Source organism: Canis lupus, chromosome 19 (assembly GCF_011100685.1).
Source record: "Canis lupus familiaris isolate Mischka breed German Shepherd chromosome 19, alternate assembly UU_Cfam_GSD_1.0, whole genome shotgun sequence".
Lineage (NCBI taxonomy): Eukaryota > Metazoa > Chordata > Mammalia > Carnivora > Canidae > Canis > Canis lupus.
Window position 1 is genome coordinate 50,951,726 of NC_049240.1, and position 6,000 is coordinate 50,957,725.

The following is a 6,000-nucleotide window of genomic DNA, read 5'->3' on the forward strand; positions in this document are numbered from 1 at the left end:
TAATTGTAGGTCCTTAACCTAAGAAAAATCCTCTCCTAAATTTGAAGTTATGATGAATACAAAGGAGAAAGCCCAAGAACAGAAATAATTGTCATTCTTCAATGCAGATGAGTAGACAACAGAGAACCTGGATTAGAAATAGCCTGCAAAAAAGCAAAAGAACTTGACAAAGATAGATCTGAGCAGAGAAGGGAGCATTATGTTCATTTCTTTCCATGTCCAGAAGGATTGGGGGTGATGAACTAAATAGAAGTTTCCCAGACCTACATCAAACCGTATCAGTAAGCACACCCCACTTTGAACAGGCTCTGAAGTTAAGACTGCCTGGTGAAACATTAATTTCATTATAAAGTAAAATTCATATGCATTATATCTTAACAAATCACTTTTCCTTTTTTTTATAACAAAGAATCAAAGGACTCCTTTTTTATCATTTTTCTACTTTTTTTATAACTATAAATCATTTGTCATAAAAAGCAGCTGTCCTCAGAAAATTATTCTCCATTCCATCATAGCCACAACTTAAAGACTCAAAAATATCTTTAGTAAACAGGAATATATAGTAATGTAAGTTACAAGGAATAAACATTAAATTAACATATAATGATCTCATTTCATTTCAATCATCGAAAATAAGCATAGGACCAACAATAAAAGAGATGGCTCAGCCTTCAACTATGCCAAATGCTGCTTAGTATTTCTCAGTCTTTCCCTGTAGAGAAATAATCTTTAAAATGTTTCTATTTGCCATTCTGTTTTAGATTTTTGGAAATTATCAAAGAATGCACTAAAAAACACAGCACCATCACCATGGCCTTTCTGGTTGCAAAATCCCACGACAAATGCACTGAATCTGTATGATCACAATTTAATAAGGTAATGGGGAGCTGGTATAGTTTAGCTCCCTCTCAATCCCAAATAAGAAACCCTCAGTTTATCAGAAGACCAAAGCATAGTCTTATTTAAAGCTAATTAATTCATTTTTCTGGTCAGTTTGAATAGAATCAAATATTCCTTACTATTTTAAGCCTCATTATGAAACAATTTCCTCATATTTTGTTTTTTTATATGGTATTTTCCTATTGCTGTAAATGCGTGTTTCTTGACATAATTGGTCATTCCTTTTAAAATGCAGGGCCTTTCAGGGCTTCAAGATATTACATTCCACATCAATAGAGGTGATATAGATATAGCAAAGATTTAGGACAGCTGTTCTCAGTAGGGTAAATGTATAAAAATCACCATGAACATTTTTCTTTTTCAAACTACATATGTCCATCCCCACTTGAGAGTCTGGAATATGTGTGGTCTAGAAAAAATCCTCTGGTGATCCTAAGGTTCGTTGCTTAGGAGATTGGGTAACTCCTTGAAATATAGCACAGAAGTGTTGTTCGTTTGTTTTTACTAAATTTGCATATTGCAATATTTTCTTCTTTCTTAAAAATTATGTGCAGGGAAAAAACTCAAATTAATTTAGAGAACTGATCCACTGAGTTTTCTGTTAAGGCCTTTCACTGCATGGCTAGCTCTGCTTGTCTATCTATATTGGCAAATATGCCGCCTTTGTCTTTCATCAAATTGGTAACATTTGCTTAGAAAACTGAATCTGAGGAGTGGAGTATCACCACCCAACACCTCCGTCTTAGAGTTAACTGGCTTTGCTGTAGCCTGCCGGGAGGAAACAGCAGCCAATGGGCCAAGTCTAAAACACGGAAAGTGAAATGGTTCTATTAAAGAAAGCGATTACAGCATCGGGCTTTGCAAACTAGGCTAAAGCTCTAAACTGCAAAATTATCTTGATGCATGTGATTGGGAAGGACTAATTAGAAGAGAGGATGACATTTTATTTTCTAACCAGCCCTCTCTGATCTGAAGCCACGACACCCCCTCACTTGTTACCTAGCAACCCTTCTTTGTATATGTAAGGTTACTCTATTCCTGCTTTGTTATTCAATTTACTTGCCATTTTAAGTGTCCTGATTCTCTTTAGGACTATCCCACCCCGGTGCGATTGGCCTTAGGCTCTGAAATATCAGAGGGCCACCGATTAAGTGGATCCACATGTCGTTGTACAGCCCCATGCTGTCCATAGATCGGTGCTAAACAAATGCTGTAGCTATTTCACCTTGGTATTTGTGATCTTACCAGAGCCCTCCCTGTCTGCACCCCAGCCAACAACCCTCCGCCTAAACCAGAAATTGCTGTCATTGCTTTTATCTTGATTGAGAGAATATAAGCAGGACTGGCTCCTTTTAACTCAGTGGAAAAATGACTATCAATTTAAACATTAACTGGTGTCCAATCTAATCATGAAACTAAAAACAGAATTTGCTCCTGCACGTTGCAGTTTCTCAGAAAATCACCACCCAGCTAAACTTCACAATTCCACCTAAACCCTAGCAATATGTAAATAGGTAATCAGCCACATTTGGAAACGTATTTTTTAATCAGGTAGTTTAGATGCATAATCACCTTCAAATCAAACCACCATTAGAGGCCATTAACTCTTGAAGGAAGGAAACTCAGCTGGCAGTCAGAACTCTATCAAAGAGAGATCCAGGCTCCACCTTCGATTTTTGTAGAGCCCTGGGCTCACACTCACTTTTCAGTTGCCTTTTTTTTTTTCTCCTTAAAAGAGAATTGTGATTCTTTCTTAATGCTAGATAAGAATTAGGAGTCTTAACAAAACAATCAGGCTATAGCACTTGAGTGCTTAGTAAAGGTCTATTACCTTTTTACTGTTTCTTTTTTCCCCTCAGTCACTTGAGAATTGCCTAACACCGAAAGTCTAAGTAGCTCCAGAACACCAAACCCTAGTACATGCTAAAATACAATATCTAATCTATAATCTAATGCACAAACTAATGATATAAATTGTTCAAATTAGTAGCACAATTTTGTTCTTTCTAAAATAACTCTTGTTGGAAAAATCTGCACCCCCATTCATGACAGTACCCAAATAATTCCAAAACCTTCGCTGCAATTCTTTTGGGGTTTTATACAGAAAAGGAATTTGAAAGCATTTGTTGTCTATCTCCTACTGTGCTGGTTAGGGGATAATGGCAACAGGTGGACCTAAGTCCTAGGATATGAGACAGTGGGGTGTATGGCCTGCCAAATTTAGATAACTCAATTAAAACAGCCCCATTCACCCACTCCAAGGAAAAAAAGCTGGGGGCTGTGGGAGATGGTGAGCATGGGTGACAACTGCAGATTTTCTTTTCTGGGGTCATTAGCTATGTTTGTGTATCTATAGCATAACTGTGTTATAAGCTAGCACGGTTATTTTTGCCTTTGCCTCATCACTCAGTGCAAAAGGGCAGAGGTGATTGCTTATAAATTCACACAGCTGCTGGCTGGAAGAAGGCATTTGGAAAATAATTTAGTAACATGGGCCTTTATTTCACTGAAAGAATTGTTCTTTGAGGAACATTCTCTCCCCCCACCACCCCCCACCCCAAACCAATAGAGCACTCAGGATCCTGCAAAACCTTCCCAGGTTAAAGCAAAGCACAATTTCCAGTTCTGGTGCCAGCGGAGGTATGCAAAGATTTTCTCAGCAGGAAGTCACTCATAGACATCACATGAATATTTAAACAATGGGAAGCCAGCAAAAGATTCTTTCACGCTGCAGGATGATAGTGACTTCTGAAATTATCACAATTATCATTCCATTATTGCAAAACAAATGACCTGATTTATTATGCTCTGCCTCTGCTCATCTCTGGATTTCTTCCTGATATATTACACAACCGGTTACTTAGGCATTCTACACAAACAGCATTTGTATCGACTACTTCATTAATATTTTGATTATTATAAATCTCAGGAACTCAATCCTCATCTGAGGCTAGAGTCAGCTCCCTCCCAGCCTTTATCCCTGAAGATGATTAGAAAATTTTATGGTAGGGTATGGTGATGCAGCCTATGGAATTCTACAAAAAAAGGTAGATGACCACCTAACTCTCCCTTCATTGCAGAAACACTCTTCACATATATCCCACAGCAGAGAAGGTCAACAGTTCTTGAATCAGCAGGAAAAGAAGCTTGCATCCAGGAAATCTAGGCAGAAATGCTATTCCCTAGCATGATTCCAGCACATGTGTCAAAGCTCATCTTAAAAAAAAAAATTAAAAAATTCCTGGTTGTTTTCCCTTTAAGAGGTGAAGGTAAGAAAAAAAAAAAAAAACCATGGAGGAATTATAACAGTTAAGTCATCAATAAAGTAGCAGAGACAATACTAAAAAGCCATGTCTTCCAATCCTATTCTCTTTTAAATCCTTGAGCTACATTAGGCAGCTCCATGGGCCCTATTTACCGACCCAGAACAAGTTTGTTTACCCTCTTAGCAAAACTCAGCAAAGAGTAGTTACATCCCACCGGTGACACAGCGGGGCAAGATAGGAATTCAGGGACAAAAAAAAAAAAAAAGAAAAGAAAAATCAAACAACACACTTGCCAAAAGCAGATCATGGCAACATGCATGTTGTAATGAGACAACTGATGAGCCGTGAGTCAAATTCCTATTTCTTCCACTGGAACATTATTACAGTTTAAAGTGCTTGAAAAAGAGCATGTCTGCAATACACTAATGACTTTAAATGGGCTCATGTGTCAGCCTGTAGGTTGAAAAGAAAACTGAAAGCATTTTTCATGTGCTGTGAAATGACTCTGCAAATGATTTTAAGCTTTACCTGTCCGGCAACTATCAGCCCTTTCCTCATCTGGGTCTAATATTTGCTCAGGAGGCACATATTACCATCTGCTCTCAAGGTGAATCTAAAATAGGTAGTCTCAGGCAAACTACCAATGAAACTTTGGATGAATTCTCCTGGCGACACCCCTCCCACTTCTTTCATTATACTTCCCTCCCCTGCCCATTGGTACTCCCCCTAAAAAAAAAAAAAAAATCAAGAAGCAAGTGTAGAATTGCCAGGACTCCCGAAACAGCTGATCTTGTGGAACACTGTGAGGTTTCTATTACAATAAATATATCTTGAATATTATATAAGATATTATACAAATATGAACAAGACACAGTCCCAGTCATCAAGGAAATGAGAATATTGGAGAAACATAGAAATAAAAAAGAATCAAGATAATTCAATGGAAAGAGGTCACTATATACAGTCAATTTAATATAAATTTGTTGTTTATTAGAGAACTTCATTAGAAGTGTATCCAGCAGACAAGAAGAAAGGAGCTGAGAGGTAATCTTATTTTGTGGTTTGGGGAGAAAAATCAGACCATCACTCAAGAGCCATTTAAATAAAGATTAGAAAGATAATAATAACTCCCAGAACTCATCCAGCTTCAATCCCAGAAATTAACATTGAAGAAGTAGCCAGAAAAATGGAGGAAATTTGACAAGTTGGTGTGTTCTCATCTCAGTGGACCATAGCAGTTGGGGTAGGATGCTAAGAAAGTAGCTGTTTGCTCCCAGAGACATGAAGAAAGACCATGTCTTGGATACAACAAACTCTTCCTGGAACCAGGAGTTATCTGCTTTGATCTGGAGAGAAGCATGGCCTGCTATTTTATTTCTATCCTCTGCATGGGAGGGACCATCCTCATTTCTCATAAATGATGCTGAGAAATATCATAAATTATCCATAATCCTCTCCTTCACTCAAATAGACATATTCTCACTGAAAATAATGATACCTAAGGAGAATGTGTTTATTTCCCTCTGCTTTAGGAAGGGCATACAAATATCATGAATCAACAAAAGACAAAACAGAATCTTTTGTAGGATAACAATATTGTTTTGTAAAACATTTACACTGGGCCCATTTTTCTAGCTAGCATCAAAACCTTTTTCTATGTCCTATTTCCCTATCAGTCGTGAAGGATAAAGCCTAGAATTTTTAAGACATTTCATAGCCAAGCAAGGTAAGTAAAGAGAGAGAGAGAGAGAGAGAGAGAAAGAGAGAAATGGAAGAAACAATGGCAGCATTGTATACATGTGCAAGTTTAAACCTTGGAGGAAAACATTCTGTT